The 21,883-nt window shown below is 39.6% G+C and overlaps 1 pseudogene; it reads right to left on the reverse strand.

The window, feature by feature from the left end:
• Positions 1–2,438: 2,438 nt before the first annotated feature.
• LOC143604662 (cytochrome P450 76C1-like) lies at positions 2,439–4,602 on the reverse strand (annotated as a pseudogene).
• Between the last annotated feature and the right edge of the window lie 17,281 nt (positions 4,603–21,883).

Genomic DNA, 21,883 nt, shown 5'->3' on the forward strand with positions numbered 1-21,883 from the left:
TACCGGGATTTTTAAGGTTTTAGATAGGGTCAAGTTTTGACCGGGTAAATGTGGAATCGGTTCCAGGTGGATCTGATTCCAGTTACAGGTCTAGGGAGAAACCTAATACCAGGCCGTACCCGCGAGTCGGGTACGAGTAGGAAACGGTTATGGGTCAGGTCTGGAACGGGGTATTTTATGCATCAATATATGCATATATAGTGATATACTTAAGTTGAATATAAATTTGGTTTCGCTATTTAAAAGTGGTGGCGGTACAACTTTTTATTGTCTTCTGTCTTGATACAAACACTATTTTTTATTGTGAAAGAAGGAAAGTTTTGTTTTATTACTTGATCTAATTTTTTTTAATAATCAATTTTTTTTTCCAACAAATTGAATAAACCTGGACAAAAAGTATTTGGTAGAGACATTTGCCTTACTCTATCTCTATGGGTTTTCGTCCTTCATTATAAAAGCAAAGTTTGCTTACATCCCATTGCTATTGGTGAGGCTTTTGACCATGTGTAGTTTTTATTATCTTAATCTGTCTCTCACTCATCTCTTCTTAAGGGACATGTCAAGGCTGGGTATTAAACAAACTTCTAGTGTTGTTGGTTGCTTGTTATCATTGGCTTTGCTATTCAAAAGTGGGGTTGTGGCATAGCTTGTTGTCCGTTGCCTGTCATTTTATTGTAATTGTTTTAAGTTTAATGAGAAATATAAAGTAGTAGATTCAAAAAAAAAAATACAAATTTTTTGTTCAACAACAATCATACGATTCAAGTTTTGACATGTCATAGTTGTATTCATACCTATTATTATGTCCTGTTTTGTTATATTCATAAACTATTTTTCTTTCAATACTTAAGCCATTTTAATATTTAACAAACTTGATCGATATTCTCGGGGGCTTTTTTCAATAACTTAAGACTTCCTCTCACATTATATGTTATTATGTTGTCATTTAACAACTCGAATACTAACTAGTGTTATATGAGAATTCTATAAAAATCAATATCATAACTACCAAGAACGCATGTCCACAACATATCCTCTAATGTGTGAATGGTTATTTCATTTTAACAGTTGGAGACGACTCTTTATTTCAAACTTGTATCCAGATTCTCTTAAAATCTTCTCGAAGAAGATTTGACACATGTTTTGTTTAACCTATAACTATGCATGACATGCAGATATACATCGATTCAGTTTAGTGCATACCAAAGTCGTGACCGGTCAACTTTTATTGTAGATGTGTTCACCTCTTTTTTTAATAGTAAACTTCAAAGATGTTTGCACGCCCTGACGCGCCACATCGCGCACAAGAAAAATTATTAGTTATTATTAAAAACAAAAATAAATTAATTAAATATGAAAGAAGCATCAAAATATATACAAAGTAACTGGGACCCACACATATATTACAAAAAAACATGAAGTAATTGTCCATCCCCACATTTATCTAGAGGTGAGATGTTTTATGTTCATAGTAGACGTATAATTGTTACACCTAGGAGACTTTCGGACCTTTGCACCTTGAGCCTTTAACTACCTAGGTTCGCACTTGTTTATGAAAAGACAATGTAAACATCCATGTTAGTGAACATAGAAGAGAGTTTGTAACATTTAACACACCACAAGAATCATTTACCCATAATACTTGTATAACTGAACTTGTAACACTAAAAACCTCCGCTAACAACGGTAATGTTTAAAGAAAGAACATAAAACACCACCATTTCAAAGTTCAAACCAACAAGATTAACAGTATCGAGTTGTTAGAGTAATCTCATACTTGCAGAAAAGAAATGTTGTATGCATCCGATATTATAATCAATTCGGTGTAACGCTTCATATATATTGTCATGTTCAGGGCCGGCCCTATAGTTATATGGGGTGAAGCTAGGGCTTGAGGCCTCCGAAAAAATAAGGCCTCCGTTTTAAAAAGTTTAAGATTTATATATTTGTAAAAAATCATATTTAAATCATATAAGTGGAATAGAAACAAAATTACAAATTGGCCCAGTGAGTTATCCTTTTAGGTATGAGGCCCCAACTTGCAGATCTTCCCCACCCAGGTTCGATTCCTCTTTATGAAGTACTTTTTATTTTTAATTTAGTTGTTTTCTCTTAACTGTTTTTTATTCACTCTATTTCTAAACCATTCCCCTGTTTTTTATTCACTATTTCTAAATCATTTCCCATCCGCATTTCACTTTTCCACGGTAGGGAAAGATAAATGAAAGTTGGGTGGTTTAAATACAAAATAGTTTACTGAATTTAACAATCTCAATATGTTGTTCAAAACTCAAGAAGTCATCTTGTTACATATAAACCAAAGACAGAATCCATAAAAATCATCTTGTTATATATATGCGCACGTGTGTGTATGTTTTTCTTTAAAATTTAAATGATTAACAAAACAATATGGTTAACCTTAAAGGCCACAAACTAACACAAACTGTAGATTAACATCGTTAATCAAATGGAGAATTCTAGCTTGAAACATTACATATAGAGGCTAGAATCAGACATTCTTTGATATGGCATAGCAATGATTGGTTTTGTTTTCTTAAATGCAAAACCAAAAGTATCAGACATGTCAAGATCTTCACCCTTGGGCAAACTCCAGTCGAACGAGTGCAAGAGAGAAGCCAAAATATACATTTGCAACTTATTGGTCAATGCAATACCTGGACATGATCCTCTTCCTGATCCAAACGGGAAGAACCTCAAATTGTTCCCGGTGTAATCCCATTTGTTTGTCAGTGCCTCATTCGACATGAACCTCTCGGGATTAAACTCCATTGGATTGTCCCAGTATTGAGGATTCCGATGGATTGATAAAATGTTTAGGAAGGTGATACAACCCTTTGGAATTGTGTATCCACCTACCTCACAATCCTTGCTAGGCACTCGTGGGATAGTGATAGCAGCTGCAGGAGTCATCCGGTGTGTTTCCTTAATCGTTGCGTCAAAGTATTGTAGTTTTGGAAGATGCGATTCTTCAACCGTGTTGTTTAGACCAACAATTTCTGCTAATTCTTTTTGAACCCTCTTCATTACTTTATGATTTTTCATAATATCGCCATCGCCCATTCTATGATTGTGGTCGTTGTTTCCATTCCAGCAACCATAAGATCCTGATATGTACACAAAGGTTAGTTGTACTTGCAACAATTGTCTGCATCACTAAGGAATATTATTGGAATTTAAACTATGTGTTGGTATATGAAAGAAAGTAAAACTGATGGAGGCCCAAGTATTGAAGAGTGTCATGTTATATTTGAAGGCATATGATCGTGCTTCCAAAGGTGGCCCACGAAAACGGGCATAACTTGGCCTACGAAGCTCCGTTTCAAGCCCACGACCAGTCAAATCGAAGCCCAAAAACGGCTCCTAAATAATGTTATGGGCCTTTTTATGTTTTTCCAGCAGTTTTTACATTTTTATTTTTGGGTTTGTGTTTGGCCCATGGCCCTTTTTTGGCCCATTTCGAATTTGAAAGTCTATTTATATGTTGCTAATGTAATTTGAAAAGCCAGTTGAATTTTATCAATAAATATTTTTCTTTTCATTTTCCTTGACCTTTGGGTGGGATTTGGGAGTTTGAGAAATTCATCACGGGCATTCACAGAATCAACGTATTCGATCTTCGTTATCATTTTACCGCTGCATAAAAAACCATATAAGTCGTACCGTGATAAGTGATTTTACTTGCGTGATGCTAAGATCTTGTTTGTCCTTAAGATCTAACAAGATTTGTAAAAAGTCTTTCTTTCCTTCATCTCTAACTCCATTCTCGGAGTTAGATTTCATTCGATCTTCGATGATTCTTGAAAATATTTGATCCAACTTCTTAAGTTCCTTCTTCATGTTCCTCTGAACACCTTGTAGATCAAACCAAGCAAGAATAGGGAAGTAATCAGACAAGTTCGGTTGTACCAAAGCCTTGCACATCCTCGACACCACCGACTGAAACTCGGCTCCAAGTATGACACCCGATTCACCCTCTTTATACACCGTGTTGCCCCAAGCCATTCTTGCCATGATATTGGCCACAATCAAGTGAGTAATCTCACTGACATTAACATTTGTCCCAATCTTACGATAAACATTGTTCATAGCTTTTCTAACTTCATCCTTTCGGAGAGAACTATGTGCATTAATACTCTTGTTGCTTAAGATCTCATGAACAAAGATCTTGAGAAGGTTAAGCCTTACGTTGTTGTCCTCGGCGTAGATCAAGTTTTGGCCTTCGTAGCACATAACCGTGGCCGCAGTGGATTGGTCACGGTTAGCAAAAGTGTCTTCTTCATCATGAAGCACTTCCTTGGCTAGCTCGGGGGAGTTTACCACCACGAGAAGCTTGCTTCCCACGTAAAACTTGAAGATGGGGCCGTAGGTGTCAGCCAAGGTGTTGAACTTGTTGTGTATATCTTGTCAAAGAAATGGAAGGTACCCGACTACTGGTAACGAATAGGGACCCGGTGGTAATGGTAACGATCGCCTGGGGGTCGAAAGGGTGAGTTTGTACCATATAACACCCAACATGATCACTAATGAAAAGGTGGTCACAAGTGGTACCAGCATTGCAAGTTCATCTTTGTTTTGTGTCATTTTGGGAGATGAAAAATGTGAGTACAATAGTTCAAGTCTAGGGCTGTGCATTTATAGTCAAGGTTGTATGTTTTTATAAAATATTTTAAGTAAAATTTTATTTAGTAATGCGAATATATAGACTTATAGTTATTGATTGATCATGATTGATAATATAGTTTATACTGAACGTAAACAGTTTGTATTTGAGGTGCCAATGTTATTATATTTAGAAAGAATATATATGTGGGGATATGCAGATCTGGTCAATGCTTTTCTAATATTAGAAGTGATTTAGAACTCTGGCATGAATCAATATCTATTTTGGGAAAGAATATATCTGGGATTAACGGACAATAATGGCTTATCGTATATTACGTGCACGACCTTTCAAAGCGTTAGATTAAAAACACGCGGTGACAGTTTCGTAAATAACCCAACGGTAGTTCGCGATCAAATTCCATCGATTACAAATCGACTCTGATCCAAATTCGAAACGTATCGCTCTATCTCATCCAGTTTCTAAACTCTAATCACAGCTTAAAGTATGAAATCTCTAAAGTCAAAAACCAAATCAAAATCGAACATCGTTGAACATTAAAAAATCTTCAAAATTGATAAAAAAATGATGATTTAATCAATCGAATTGATGTGTAGAAGCATTTAGATTCATCAATCGATAATGAAATTTGCATAAATAATGCACTCAATCGAGCTCTGATTAGGATTCAAAATATTACGATTTAAACGTTCTGAACAAAACTGAAGACCTTTATACATTATGACAAAAAATGAACATTATTAAACGTTCTGACAAAAAATGAACATCTTTAAACGTTCTAATATGTTCAAAAAAGTTTAGAAGTTCTGAACTTCAAAAGTTTAAAAGTTCAGAACTTATAAAGTTTAGAACTTCTAAACTAACAAAAAGTACAGAACAAAAAGTTTAAATGTTCAAGCCAAATTTCTACCCTTAAACATTCAAATGTTAAACATTTAAACGTTTAAGGTTAAAAGTTTAAACGTTCAGTCAAAAAAGGCAAAAATAAAAAATTAAATGTTCAACTTATGCGTTCAGTCCTTTAAACGAACACCTTTAAACGTTTTGAAGTTCATATCTAAAATTAAACACCTGTAACATGAAATTGAACACTAAAATCACTTCATATAATCTCGTAATCATCAAACAATTATCAATCGACCGTCAATTAGATCATCTGTGGCATTCGTCAATTTCGGGTCACTTTTGTTATGTAAACCCGACCCGTTTGTAACCCGAACATTTCAAATATATAAAATATTGGATCTTGTCATTTAAAATATATAAAATATATATTTTTTATATTATGCATTGTTTGACCATTTAAACATACCCATTTTTATGCAAACCATAAAAGAATCTTTATACCCAACCCTTCACTCTTTCCCTATATATACACACCCATCTTCTTCATTTTACTCTTGCTACATCTCCAAAAACTCTCTCAAACTCCATAGATTCAAGGTTGTTATTTCTTATTTATTCTTGAAGTTTTGACTTCTCAAGTCAAACTAACTATAGTCTTTCATTCTAACTTGTTCATCTAACATTACTAACTCTTGAATATGGTGGTACAACATATATATAATACACACCCCTTGTTTCCTTTATTTGTTACTTCACCGACTTTGGTTGGTTAAGTTTCGAAAGTCATAAGGCAAGGCTTCATGGAGGACTTCGTGTTCTTGATATATATTTACACACACATAACTTATTATACATATCACTTATGACTAACTTCTAACCCTTTAGTTTGTTCATCTTATTTACAAGTTCCATGGTGTGGGTTTGTATAAGACTAACCTCGGTTTAACCGAAACTAGTCCAAACCGGAAACCGAACTTTTGTTTACTAGTTTTGTTAAAATAGTTGTTTAAACATGTTTATTGCTAGATTTGAGTTTCAAAAATCATTTTTACAAGTTCTTTGATATTAAGCATATGGAATCCATCTATGAACTCGTTGGGAGATGGAAATCGAACTAAACCGAAACTTTTGCTTAAAAGACTTGTAGTTAACTTTTTTTGTTGTAAAATTTAAGTTTTCTTCATTTATAAACCAATATACAAGTTCTATGATATTTGGGCATGTAGAAACCATCTATGAACTATTTGTGAGATGGAGACCGAACTATACCGACTTTTACTCGCTTAAGACACACAAGTGTGTTTTTAGTTATCAAGACTTGTATATTTCTTTAAAAAAATAGTTTACAAACTGATTTTAATTATTTTCTTAAGTACTTGGAATAGTTGGATCCAACTTGATCTCATAACATAGCTTGGACCGACAAAACCGAACACTCGCTTAACGTGCGTTGTTAGTTCTAAACAATAGATCTACATACTTGGTTAAGTGTTAGTATGTTTTAATGAGTTATCTCATAACAATTAATATTTTGGAAAGTTGACTTTGGGTTTGACCATTTGTCAAGACCCGAACCGACAACCCGAACACTCGTTAAAAACCCGTTTTAGTATCTTTAGCCTAATGGAACTTGCATTTTAGCATTTTCCCCACCTTATTACTTAACATTGGTTAAGTAAATATTAAGGTTAGATACTTTAACCCGGTTTTGAGCAAACTTACATTTTTTAAAAGGGTTATTATTATAAATTCTTAAATAGTTACATTTTAAACCTTGAACTTTAATTGATTAGTTTTTGCAACAATTATTTTATTTAAAGATCTTCAAGACAACCTTTCTAAATCCAAGACTTTCTTTTATTTAGGCTTCATACGTTAAACTCGTCGTTCCGGCAAATCTCCAAATAATCAATCTTTCAAGTTTATTACTTGAATGTGAGTAACTTCATACCCCGTTTTCTATCTTTTATTTTGGGGGTGACATTTCAACTTATCTAAACTAAATGTTTTATACTTGGGTCTTAAACCACAAACGTTGTTGTATACCTTACTTGAATAATTGCTCGATTTGGTGTTCTATGATTATTTGACTATGTGTTTATCGCTTTTGGATGGTGGAACTATAAATCCTAGACCATTTGGCAACCCCTCATGGCAAGGTGTCGTTAACGTAATGCAATTAACGATAACTATAAAATCCTAAACTATTTGGCAACCCCTTATAGTTGGGTGTCGCTAACTTGTTAGCGATAACTATTTATCCAAGTTTATAGCTATTATTTATGGTTTTGTATACTAGTTTTGTGGCTTTTCATACTATATATCTATTGTTCAAACTTATGAATTGCTCACCAACCTTTGTGTTGATAAACTTTATTTTATGAAATGTTACAGGTTTGCATCTAGGTTAATTATGGAGTTCGGTGAAGAAAACGTCACAAATACCGTTAGGATATTAGCAAAACTGAACAATATTTGATTTGCTATATTTTGTTATATTTTGTTGTATTTGAGTTATGAATATTTGGTTATGTGACATTTTCGATGATGTGAAATGAAATGAGTTTGCTAAATATTGTCGCTTTAAATAGTGTCATGCGCTTATGAGCAATCGTTGCACCCCGGCATGTTCCGCCGCCTTTGGTCGGGGTGTGACAGATTGGTATCAGAGCCATGACAATTAAGATAGGTGGTTAGACGTAACGACCTAGAATTGTTATGCTTAGGGTCATATACGTGTGTTCATACGTGTTTACTCTATCTAATTGTTCATATCGCATGTTTATTTATTAACTTGTTTAAAATTCACCAATATCCTAAATGATCACATACACACACTTTCATAGTATTTCCAAGGTATCCTTACCTTAAAACGCAAAAAGTAGATTTTCATTGTGTTTTATGGATTACAAGATTAACTTGGATCCCGTTGTTTCAAATCCCTTAAAGGTTGCGTTTATTTCGGGTTTGTAGCCATCATATGAAACGAGAAATTATAAAATGACCATTTGACAAAAAGATTCCAATAATCGAAGGTGATTTACTTACCTGGGATGGTTGAGTTATAATGCTCGTTTTATAGGCCATAAATCGTGTTATAAATGTCAATGCTTTAAGTAGTCGAATGCGAGCGTTCCGGTCGCCATCCTAATTTTCGGTGTTAAAACAATAGAACTACGGTGATTTCGTGGACTAGTGTTTTGACATGACGTTGTATCTCGATTTATTTTGTTATTATCGTTATTTGAGTCGAAAACATGAAAAAAGTTTCGGTGGTTCGTACACATGTTTAGACTCCAATATGTTGTTTTATAAAACTTTTTAGTGTTAGAATATCAAGTCATGGTGGTTCATGCACGATTTTTCCAACTCTATAAATCTCAAAATCTCAAATTTTTAAGCTTTAAATTCTCAAAAAAAAAACCATTTACTATTGTTTCGGTTTTGTTATTTATAAACAAGGTTTTATATTTTATCTAACACTAACATCTTCTCCATACTAACTCTAGGATTCACAAATCAAAAATCGAAATCTTATTTTATTTTATACACCTTTATATTCATTTCCTTTTTACCCAAAAACTTATCTCATTTTCTTTATAATTTTTTAGCATGCCTCCGCTAAGAAGCCAACCGCGCAAGAACTCCACTCGACGTATGGCCGCCATCATCGCCAAGCAAATGGCCGTTGTGATTCCCGAACTAATAACCCAAATACAAGCAAACCAACCCGCACCGTTGTTGCACCTATTGTGCCCAAACCCGCATCCTACCTGCTTAAACAATTTACTAGTGCCAACCCGTCCGAATTCTATGGAACCAACTGTGCGACTACGTTGTTGCAGTGGTTCGAATCTGTGGAGAATGTGTTTTTACACAGCGAATGCCCCGAAGCGAAAAAGACAAACTTCGCTTCAAGCATGTTTAGGGGAACCGCCCTAACATGGTGGGGTAGTGTCATGCACCTCCAAGGTACGGATGTGGCCATGGCTCTTCCATGGGCCGAGCTCAAGGCGCTGATGAAGAAGAAATTCTGTCCTAAACACGAGCTCCAAAAGCTTGAGGTAGAATTTTGGGACCTAAAACAAGAAGGTGGTGATAACGCCGCTTACTCGCTCCGTTTCCACGAGCTAAGCATTCTTGTACCTCACTTGGTCACCCCAACCGAACGTGAAATTGACAAATATATTGGGGGTTTACCGATGAAAATCCGGGACTCAGTCATGAGTAGCAAACCCGCGAACCTTGAGGAAGCCATCACGTTAGCCGGTTGGCTATCGGAAAATCACGTGAAGGAGGGTACCCTAACCCTCAAGAAAACAATCGAGAAAGCCAAAACCGAGCCCGCTCCCCAAGCCAAGATTGAACCCGCACCACAAGCTATAAACTACTCCAACTCCTCCCGACACAACAACAACAACAACAACAAGAAACCCAAGACTAATTACCGAAACTTTGCCGTCACCCAACCTCAACCACCACAACAAGCCCAAACTTTTCCTCAAAACCGAAAACCTTATATTGGTAACTCCCCACTATGTAACACTTGCCAACTTCACCACCCAACGAACTCGCCGTGTCGCCATTGTACAATTTGTAACCGATTTGGTCACTTCTCCAACACATGCCGATCCACCCAACGAAACCAACCCAACCAACCTAACCCACCAACCCAACCAAGAAACTTTCCCCAAAATGCCCAAAACCGCTATGCACCATACCCATCAAACCAACCCCAATAACCCCGAGCTTGCTTTAATTGTGGTGATCCCAACCATTTCCGCCAAAATTGCCCACGTTTAGCTTTTGCCAACCAAGCTCAAACCGTAACCATACCATACTACCAAACACAAGCTTACCAAGTTCAAACTTACCAACCCCAAATTCCCCAACTCAATGCACCACTCATCCAACCCATCCAAACAATCCAAGCACCACCTCCACCTCCACCTCCACAACAAGCACATCAAGTCAACCATGGTAATCAAGGGCGGGCGTTTATGATGAATGCAAATCAAGCTCAAGTGGCAAACGATGTTGTGAACGGTATGTTTTTGGTGAACTATCATTTGGCTTTTATTTTATTTGATACCGGTGCCGATAGAAGTTTTATTTATTTGAAATTTGAGTCGAAACTTGCGATGCCTCGAACTAAGCTTTCCCGACCGTTCTCTGTTGAAGTCGCCAATGGAAATTCTATACCATCAATTCCGTCGTCCGCGATTGCTCTCTTATTCTTTCTAAGCATAAATTCTCCATCGATCTCATCCCGATGCAAATGGGTAGCTTCGATGTCATAGTAGGCATGGATTGGTTGTCTTTGCACCATGCCGAAGTCGTTTGTTTTGATAAATTCATTCGCATTTCGCTTGTCAACGGCAAGGTTCTTAAGGTCTTTGGAAACACAACGTCTCGAAGGCTAAATCTCATGTCGTGTGCTCAATCGCAAAAGTACTTACGCCAAAAGTATGTTCCGTTTTTAGCTCTCTCGGTGACAAAAGACAAAAAGGAAAGGATGATCCAAGATATTCCTATTGTTCGTGATTTCCTTGATGTCTTTCCCGATGATGTTACCGGTCTTCCTCCCGTTCGTCCGATTGAATTCCAAATCGATCTTGTGCCCCGCGCGATGCCCGTGGCCAAGGCTCCTTATCGTCTAGCCCCGTCGGAAATGCAAGAACTCTCAAACCAACTCGAAGAACTTTCCGATAAAGGCTTCATTCGTCCAAGCTCTTCTCATTGGGGCGCTCCTGTTCTCTTCGTGAAAAAGAAGGATGGTTCGTTTCGTATGTGCATCGATTATCGAGAACTCAACAAACTTAGTATTAAAAATCGTTATCCATTGCCACGTATCGACGACTTATTCGACCAACTTCAAGGCACAACTTGTTTCTCCAAAATTGATCTCCGATCGGGTTATCATCAATTGCGTGTTCGCGAAGAAGACATTCCAAAAACCGCTTTCCGTACTCGATATGGACATTTCGAATTTTTGGTTATGCCCTTCGGGTTAACAAATGCACCCGCGGTGTTTATGGACCTCATGAACCGCGTTTGTAAACCATTCCTTGATAAATTCGTTATTGTCTTTATTGATGACATCCTTATCTTCTCTAAATCCAAAGCCGAACATGAACATCATTTGCGTTCCATTCTCGAGCTCCTTAGAAACGAAAAACTCTATGCCAAATTCTCCAAATGTGAATTTTGGCTCGAGGAAGTTCAATTTTTGGGATAAATTTCGTGATTTTTCTCGAAAGTTTTTATAGGTATTAAGTGCGGTCATCTCGATGTATTTTTTCAAAATGCTACTGGTCACTACTGATTTTTTTATTTAAATATAATACCCCATCGTTTATTTTTTCTCTAAAACCTCGCAATATTTATAAACAGAAGTTACATAATAATAGTCGAATAGTAAAAGATTTGTTTTTATAAATATTTTAGGTATTTGCAATTCTTCTTCTAGGTATTCACCCTTAGGGATGAGATCGGTACCGTACCGGTGTCGGTACCGATACCAAAATATTTGGTTCGATACCGGTAAAATTTGAGATATACCGGTACCAAAACTCAAAACTTTAGTATCTATTCGGTACGTACCGACGATACCAAATCTGTACCGGTTTCGATACCGGTACCGATATCAATACCGAATTTGCTTATCCCTACTCACCCTTCCTCTCGCATCATCATTAATATTTTAGGTCTTTGTTGGTTAAAAAATTATTTTGTTTTTTTTATTGTAAGAACAATTGTTTGAATAAATGAAGAAAAATTAGATATATAGATGTCATATTGTTTGATCTGGCGTGACCCGAGTTACCGACACAAATCGTCGACCCAAAAATTTTTGAGTCCATGACTTCGGTCAATCCCGTGACTAAGCCCAAGCTTCGTGTGACATCTGCCCCGATCCGACCCGAACCAGGTACCCGTTTCTCCGATCCGATCTCTTTCTTTTATGATTTAATATTTATTTATACTTATATTTTACTTTTAATAATAATAATATATTTTCCTTCCCGCCTCTTTCCCTCTTCTTCTCTCTTTCCGCCTTCTTTTCCCTCTTGTCGCCGTCCCGCCCTTAAGCCTTGAACCCCTGTCCTTTGTTCCTTCCCGCCTAAGGTTGTCTGCGCAGCTCCACGCGCCAGACTCCTTACAAGGAAGCCTGCGCGAAGACCAGTTGTTCCTGCGATACGCGAGGCGAACTATTCTCGCAGCGCGCTAAGAATTGTAGTTCTTCTCGCAGCGCGCTAAGAACGGTAGTTCTTCCCGCGACGCGCTAAGAATTGTAGTTCTTCTCGCAGCGCGCTAAGAACGGAAGTTCTTCTCGCGACACGCTAAGAATTGTAGTTCTTCTCGCAGCGCGCTAAGAATGGTAGTTCTTCCCGCGACGCGCTAAGGATTTTAGTTCTTCCCGCGGCGCGCTGTGGACTGTTCTCTGTCTGCCTTCGCCCTCGCGCGTGCGCTCGAGCCTTCTCGCGCTAAACCCTTTGAGTTTTCTTCTGTTTAATCTAGCCGTTTGCTTTTGTGTTGTCTTATCTTCTGTGCTGTTGACCTAACCTATCTTATGTCTGAAAAGTTACTTTCGGCGCAGCATGCGCACCAACCCCATTGGTTGACAGGAAAAGTGACTGACATTATCTTTTGAGATCTGCTTTTCCATGCTAGACCAGTACCTTTATCTGACCCTCCCATGCCTGTTTACTGTTACCTGTCAGTTTTTCCTTTGCCCCCCCCTGCAGCTGCCATATCTTTTGATATCTTTTGCTTTTGGAATCTTTTACTTTTTGGAGATCTTTTCCCCTTTTCTAGGGATTGTGTTCCCTAGGGTTTCCCTATAAATAATAATGCTATTTTCTTAACACTGCACACACAAACACTTGTTATCTTCCTCCTCCTTGCTCTCTCTGCCGCCTCCCTCTCTGCCTCCGTCTTCCTCCCTGTTCTGCCCTGCTTTTTCCGGTAATATATATAGTATATAATAATTTACTTATTAATTATGCTAACTTATAATCAAGACTTAAAATCAAATCATTAAAACAATAATCTTGTTTATAGGTTAACTTGTGCTTGCTTAAAGTTGGTTCTTGCTTTATCTTACACCGCATCGTTTATCAAGTGAGTAATCTCGTACCTAATCCCTTTTATTTTTAATGTTTTGGGATGTTCATGTGTTCATACAAATTTAGAGTCTTAAACTGTTTATGAACTTTAGTCGCGCAGTATTCCATGTGTTGAGGACGTAGACTTGGCTGTTTATTTGTATGTGTGGATCATTAACCGTCTTGTCGGTCTATTCCGCAGTTCTCATGGTACCATTAGATGAACACGGGAGAACAATCGTTTATGATTTTCTCTTTTGTTTACACTTGCACAGTTTTTCTTGTTTGTGAGCTCAATTGTGAGCACTGGCAGTCTATGAATCTTAGAGTTGGTCCCGATCAGATTACACCCTTGTTGAAAACCAGACATACACATGTTGCGCGCAGATTTATTGTTATCTATGTATTGTATTAAACTTGATTTCTCACCAACACGCAAGTGTTTGACGTTTTATTTTAACACATGTTCAGGTTTGCTGTAGCTACTTTTGGAGCTTGTGGACACGTAGGACGTTTTTACTTTTGGACCTAGATTAAAATGTAACAAGTCAAGTTATTATTGTTCGAATATTTTGTCTTATAATATATTGATTTATGTTGATTTATGTTATCTTGTGTTTACGTTGCGCGTGCGTGAATGAATATATTTATTAAATATTGACACCCAATAGTGTCACGAGTAATGAAACAATATGTGGCGCCCCGATGTATAATCCGCCTTTGGTCGGGGTGTTACAGATTGGTATCAGAGCTCGTTGACTTTAGGATAGGTGGTTAGACGTAACGGCCTAGAATACCTAAGAGTCCATTCTCGCGCATGAGAGAAATCTCATGTTTGCGCGCTTATTGTTAATTACTCGTTATTTATAAATATGCTTGCGCAGACGCAGCGTATGGTTTTATGATTTATTTCGCGATATTTCGATTTTTGCTGAATTTCGATTTTTATTGATTTTACTTACATATTCGTTTGTTGGATTTGAAAATCCGAAAAGTCATGGTGATACATGAATAGTTGATTTTCAATTTCCATCTACGAGTATGTTTTGAGGTTGGAGACTTGAAAAGTCATGGTGATACATGAATTGTCAACCTCCAATACTTATTTTCTTGTATATTTTATATTGAGGATTGAAAAGTCATGGTGATACATGAATCGTCAATCTCCAATACTCGTTTACTCGTCATTTTAAATTGAGAATTCGGAAGGTCATGGTGATACATGAATTGTCGATTCTCGATTCGAATTTGTTATCTATATTAAGTTTGCATTCAAATTCATGTTTTATTTTAACTGTTGATGGTATCTAACCCCGCGAAACCAAGCTTTATAAGATTATACTTTGCGCTAAGATATTAACAAAATTAAAACTTTTATAGAATGCCTCCGCTATCTCGCCGATTTCAGAGAAGAGAAGCCTCGCGCAGGCGTAGACAGCAACGTTCCCAGGAAATGGCCGCCGCAATAGCCCAAGCTTTGAGCCAAAACAATACCTCCGGTTATAACATTAAGTCCTTTAATGCGGGTAACCCTCCAAAGTTCACAGGTCCTGAAGGAGCCACCGTGATGCTCCAATGGCTCGAGAAAATAGAAAACACTTTCCTCCATACCCAATGCCCTCCTGACAGACGAACCCTATATGCTTCTAGTGTCCTGGAATCCAGAGCGCTTACATGGTGGAATGGAGTAGCTCATGCGCGTGGCGCAGAAGCTGCTTCTAGCATGACATGGGAGGAATTCAAGGAAATTCTGACGCGAGAATTCTGCCCTCCCAACGAAGTTAAGCGCCTGGAGGAGGAATTTTGGAATCTTAAGCAATACAGCGGTGAAGCGCGCGAGTACGCGACGCGCTTCCATGAACTAAGCCTGCTTGTCCCTCACCTTGTTACCCCTTCCCGCCGAGCCATCGAGAAATTCCTTGGGGGTCTCCCCATGGAAATTCAAGATTCTGTATGGGCCAGAAACCCAGCAACCCTCTCTGACGCCATCGAGTTGGCCGCTGTGCTCAGCGACAACCATGTCAGAGCAGGAACCCTGTTCCTGCAGGGCGCGGAGAAGACCAAACCCACCAAGACTGCCCCTGAACCAACAGAAACCAAACCAGAACCCTCAAACCGTAACAACCTCAAGCGCAGACGCAAAGCCTATGCGCTTACCAGCCCGCCCATTGTCCAGCAACCCGCCTACCAACCTCCAGTACACGCTCCTAACCCGCTGTCAACCTACCCAACACCTCCTGTAGTCCATAACTATGCCTTAACCAACCCGGCACTCCCTGCCCCGCCAACTAAGAAACCTTACACAGGAAACCACCCCTTTTGCCCAACCTGTAGATTTCACCACCCAACCCAAACCCCGTGTCGACTTTGTCACCGATGTGGCCGCGCTGGTCACATGGCGGAAAACTGTAGAGTTCTTCCCGCCAATCCAATTGCGCCAACACCACCAGTCTACCCGCAGAACCCACAACCAACCTACCAAAACCCACGACCCAGATCGTGCTTCAACTGCGGTGATCCCAGTCATTTCCGGAACGCGTGCCCGAGACTACAAGTTCAGATTACGCAAGCGAATCCGGTGAACCAGATTTCGAACCAAGTGGCGCGTGGCCGAGCTTTTAACATAACCGCGCACCAAGCGCAAGCGAATAATGACGTAGTTAATGGTACATTTTTGCTTAACGGATTTTATGCTTCTGTACTTTTTGATACTGGCGCCGATCGAAGTTTTATTTCTCGCGCGTTTGAGCAGAAGCTTGCGCGACCGCGCAACGATTTAAAAGAAAATTTTTCAGTTGAATTGGCTAATGGTGAAACTGTTTTAATTAACTCAGTGATTAAAAATTGCACGCTTAACCTTAACGAAAACGATTTTCTGATCGACCTCATCCCCATGCCTCTTGGAAGCTTTGATGTTATTATTGGTATGGACTGGCTCTCGAATAATCGCGCCGAAGTTATTTGCGCCAAGAAGTTGATTCGCATTCCTCGAGAAAATGGTGATCTTCACATCTATGGCGAGAAACTCTCCAGTGGTCTTAAGCTTATGTCTTGCGCCGAAGCCCAAAGACTCATGCGGAAGAAGTATATTGCATTTTTAGCCCATGTGGTTAAACCCGATGAAGGAAAGAAGAAGCTTCGCGATATCCCTGTTGTGCGTGATTTCCCTGAAGTTTTTCCTGATGATCTTCCTGGTATCCCTCCCGCTCGTGAAGTCGAGTTCCGTATTGATCTTGTCCCTGGTGCTTCCCCCGTAGCTAAATCTCCTTACCGTCTTGCGCCCGCTGAGATGCAAGAATTGGCAAGTCAACTTCAAGAGTTGACCGCTAAGGGATTCATTCGCCCTAGCTCTTCGCCCTGGGGTGCTCCGGTGTTGTTCGTTAAAAAGAAAGATGGTTCGTTTCGCATGTGTATCGATTACCGCGAGTTGAACAAACTCACCATTAAGAACCGGTATCCCTTACCGCGTATTGACGACCTCTTTGATCAACTCCAAGGTGCCTCTTGTTTCTCCAAGATTGATCTCCGCTCTGGCTATCACCAGTTGCGCATCCGCGATGAAGATGTTCCGAAGACTGCTTTTCGAACTCGTTATGGCCATTTTGAATTCTTGGTCATGTCCTTCGGTTTAACCAACGCACCCGCCGTTTTCATGGATCTAATGAATCGGGTGTGTAGGCCTTTCTTGGATAAATTCGTGATTGTGTTTATCGATGACGTTCTGATTTATTCTAAGACCAAGGCCGAGCATGAGCAACATCTTCGATTGGTGTTGCAAAAGCTTCGAACCGAGCAGCTCTTTGCCAAGCTCTCCAAGTGTGAATTCTGGTCTGATGAAGTGCAGTTTCTTGGTCATGTTGTAAACAAGATGGGTATTCATGTCGACCCATCCAAAATTGAAGCAATCAAGAACTGGATTACGCCATCCACTCCTACCGAGATCCGTTCCTTTCTGGGCTTAGCTGGTTATTACCGGCGCTTCATTTCGAACTTCTCAAAGATCGCATTGCCTTTAACAGCTCTAACGCACAAAGGTAAACCGTATATTTGGGGCTCGAAGCAAGAAGAAGCCTTTCTGACGCTCAAGCGTTTGTTGTGTGAAGCTCCTGTTCTTGCGCTACCTGAGGGTAATGAAGATTTTGTCGTATATTGCGATGCATCCAACCAAGGTCTCGGTTGTGTTCTTATGCAACGAGGCAAGGTTATCGCTTACGCATCAAGGCAACTCAAGGTTCATGAAAAGAATTATACAACTCACGACCTCGAACTAGGCGCAGTTGTTTTCGCCTTGAAGATCTGGAGACACTACCTTTATGGTACTAAGTGTATCCTCTACACTGACCATAAAAGCCTTCAGCATATCTTTGATCAAAAGGAACTCAACATGAGACAACGCCGATGGAACGAACTCATCAGCGATTACGATTGTGAGATCCGGTATCATCCTGGTAAGGCTAATGTGGTAGCTGATGCGCTCAGCCGTAAACCCAGCCAGCTTAACTGTATCTTGCCGCGCACGCAGCTTCACTTCGCGCCGATCCAAAGCAACCTTGAATCGCGCATTCGTGACGCGCAGCGCGCATCCATCAGTAATGGTAACCTTCGCGCCGAGTTAGCGTGTGGCGCGGAAGCGCATTTTGTCCCTAATCTGAGTGGAATTCTCTGCTATCTCAATCGCATCTGGATTCCCTTTGATGAGAATCTTCGCTCTGTCATACTGAGTGAAGCGCACAAATCTCGGTATTCTATTCATCCCGGCACTGATAAAATGTACAAAGATTTGCGCATTACTTATTGGTGGCCCGGTATGAAAAAGGATATTGCTGTGTTCGTAGCTAAATGCCTGACTTGTTCGAAGGTAAAAGCTGAACATCAACGCCCATCTGGTTTGCTCGAACAACCAGAAATTCCTACGTGGAAATGGGAATGTATAGCGATGGACTTTATTACCAAGTTACCTTTGACAGCAAGCAAACATGATAGCATTTGGGTAATAGTGGATCGTTTGACTAAGTCTGCTCACTTTCTGCCCATTCGTGAAAACTACCGTGTTGAGCAACTCGCGCAGCTTTATGTCAAGGAAATTGTCTGCCGCCATGGTACTCCTTTGAGCATCATATCCGATCGCGATGGCCGTTTTATATCTCGCTTTTGGAAATCTCTCCAATCTGCGCTAGGAACTCGCTTGGACATGAGTACGGCATATCATCCTCAGACTGACGGTCAGTCTGAGCGAACTATTCAAACTCTTGAGGATATGCTCCGATCTTGTGTTCTTGATTTTGGAGGTAATTGGGATTCACACCTGCCTTTGATCGAGTTCTCTTATAATAACAGCTATCATTCCAGTATTGGTATGGCCCCATTTGAAGCACTTTACGGTCGTAAGTGCCGCTCCCCGATTTGTTGGTGCGAAGTGGGTGAAGCTCAAATCACAGGACCCGAACTTGTTCAAGAGACAACCGATAAAATCGCCAAGATCCGTGATCATCTGCTGACTGCCAGAAGCCGACAGAAGAGTTACGCAGATCGCAGGCGAAAGCCTCTCGAATTTCAAGTTGGTGATCTTGTTCTCCTCAAAGTGTCGCCCTGGAAGGGTGTTGTCCGCTTTGGGAAGAAAGGTAAGCTTGCCCCTCGATATGTTGGACCATTCAAGATTCTCGCGCGTGTGGGAAAAGTTGCCTACAGACTTGACCTGCCGCCCGCGCTCAGCAATGTGCATCCAACGTTCCATGTATCCAATCTCAAGAAGTGTTTAGCTGACGAGAACCTTCACATTCCACTCGATGAAGTTCAAGTTGATGAATCTATGCATTTCGTTGAGAAGCCTGTTGAGATTATGGATCGCGAGGTAAAGCAAACCAAGCGCAGTCGCATCCCTATCGTGAAAGTTCGCTGGGAGTCCAAGCGCGGAGCCGAGTTTACATGGGAAAGGGAAGATCAAATGAAGATCAAGTACCCGCACCTGTTCTCTGCGCAACCTACTTCGAGATAAATTTCGGGACGAAATTTCTTAAAGTAGGGGAGACTGTGACATCTGCCCCGATCCGACCCGACCCAGGTACCCGTTTCTCCGATCCGATCTCTTTCTTTTATGATTTAATATTTATTTATACTTATATTTTACTTTTAATAATAATAATATATTTTCCTTCCCGCCTCTTTCCCTCTTCTTCTCTCTTTCCGCCTTCTTTTCCCTCTTGTCGCCGTCCCGCCCTTAAGCCTTGAACCCCTTTCCTTTGTTCCTTCCCGCCTAAGGTTGTCTGCGCAGCTCCACGCGCCGACTCCTTACAAGGAAGCCTGCGCGAAGACCAGTTGTTCCTGCGATACGCGAGGCGAACTGTTCTCGCAGCGCGCTAAGAATTGTAGTTCTTCTCGCAGCGCGCTAAGAACGGTAGTTCTTCCCGCGACGCGCTAAGAATTGTAGTTCTTCTCGCAGCGCGCTAAGAACGGAAGTTCTTCTCGCGACGCGCTAAGAATTGTAGTTCTTCTCGCAGCGCGCTAAGAATGGTAGTTCTTCCCGCGACGCGCTAAGGATTTTAGTTCTTCCCGCGGCGCGCTGTGGACTGTTCTCTGTCTGCCTTCGCCCTCGCGCGTGCGCTCGAGCCTTCTCGCGCTAAACCCTTTGAGTTTTCTTCTGTTTAATCTAGCCGTTTGCTTTTGTGTTGTCTTATCTTCTGTGCTGTTGACCTAACCTATCTTATGTCTGAAAAGTTACTTTCGGCGCAGCATGCGCACCAACCCCATTGGTTGACAGGAAAAGTGACTGACATTATCTTTTGAGATCTGCTTTTCCATGCTAGACCAGTACCTTTATCTGACCCTCCCATGCCTGTTTACTGTTACCTGTCAGTTTTTCCTTTGCCCCCCCCTGCAGCTGCCATATCTTTTGATATCTTTTGCTTTTGGAATCTTTTACTTTTTGGAGATCTTTTCCCCTTTTCTAGGGATTGTGTTCCCTAGGGTTTCCCTATAAATAATAATGCTATTTTCTTAACACTGCACACACAAACACTTGTTATCTTCCTCCTCCTTGCTCTCTCTGCCGCCTCCCTCTCTGCCTCCGTCTTCCTCCCTGTTCTGCCCTGCTTTTTCCGGTAATATATATAGTATATAATAATTTACTTATTAATTATGCTAACTTATAATCAAGACTTAAAATCAAATCATTAAAACAATAATCTTGTTTATAGGTTAACTTGTGCTTGCTTAAAGTTGGTTCTTGCTTTATCTTACACCGCATCGTTTATCAAGTGAGTAATCTCGTACCTAATCCCTTTTATTTTTAATGTTTTGGGATGTTCATGTGTTCATACAAATTTAGAGTCTTAAACTGTTTATGAACTTTAGTCGCGCAGTATTCCATGTGTTGAGGACGTAGACTTGGCTGTTTATTTGTATGTGTGGATCATTAACCGTCTTGTCGGTCTATTCCGCAGTTCTCATGGTACCATTAGATGAACACGGGAGAACAATCGTTTATGATTTTCTCTTTTGTTTACACTTGCACAGTTTTTCTTGTTTGTGAGCTCAATTGTGAGCACTGGCAGTCTATGAATCTTAGAGTTGGTCCCGATCAGATTACACCCTTGTTGAAAACCAGACATACACATGTTGCGCGCAGATTTATTGTTATCTATGTATTGTATTAAACTTGATTTCTCACCAATACGCAAGTGTTTGACGTTTTATTTTAACACATGTTCAGGTTTGCTGTAGCTACTTTTGGAGCTTGTGGACACGTAGGACGTTTTTACTTTTGGACCTAGATTAAAATGTAACAAGTCAAGTTATTATTGTTCGAATATTTTGTCTTATAATATATTGATTTATGTTGATTTATGTTATCTTGTGTTTACGTTGCGCGTGCGTGAATGAATATATTTATTAAATATTGACACCCAATAGTGTCACGAGTAATGAAACAATATGTGGCGCCCCGATGTATAATCCGCCTTTGGTCGGGGTGTTACACTTCGCCACTGTGTGCGAAAATAATGAACATAAACTTTTTCACGCAAGAGTTAGAACTTAGAATAGAATATTAAAAACACAACGTTATGTAGGCGTGTTAACTTGTTATATAGGTTAAGAAAAAACCTGTGTGATTAGATCATCACTTTAAACTTAACTGATTTAATTAGAAAAAAAAATACAAATAAGTGACTTAATTAGAAAAAAAAATACAAATGAGTGACCTAATTAGAACAATAAAGAAACTTTGTTATTATTATGTATGTGAAATTCATCAGACTTACCCACTGAGTCCTTGGTGCTTCTTTTTACG

This window comes from Bidens hawaiensis, unplaced genomic scaffold (genome assembly GCF_021521415.1).
Source record: "Bidens hawaiensis isolate Kalapana, Puna unplaced genomic scaffold, B.hawaiensis_p1.1 tig00066121_1, whole genome shotgun sequence".
NCBI classification, from domain to species: domain Eukaryota; kingdom Viridiplantae; phylum Streptophyta; class Magnoliopsida; order Asterales; family Asteraceae; genus Bidens; species Bidens hawaiensis.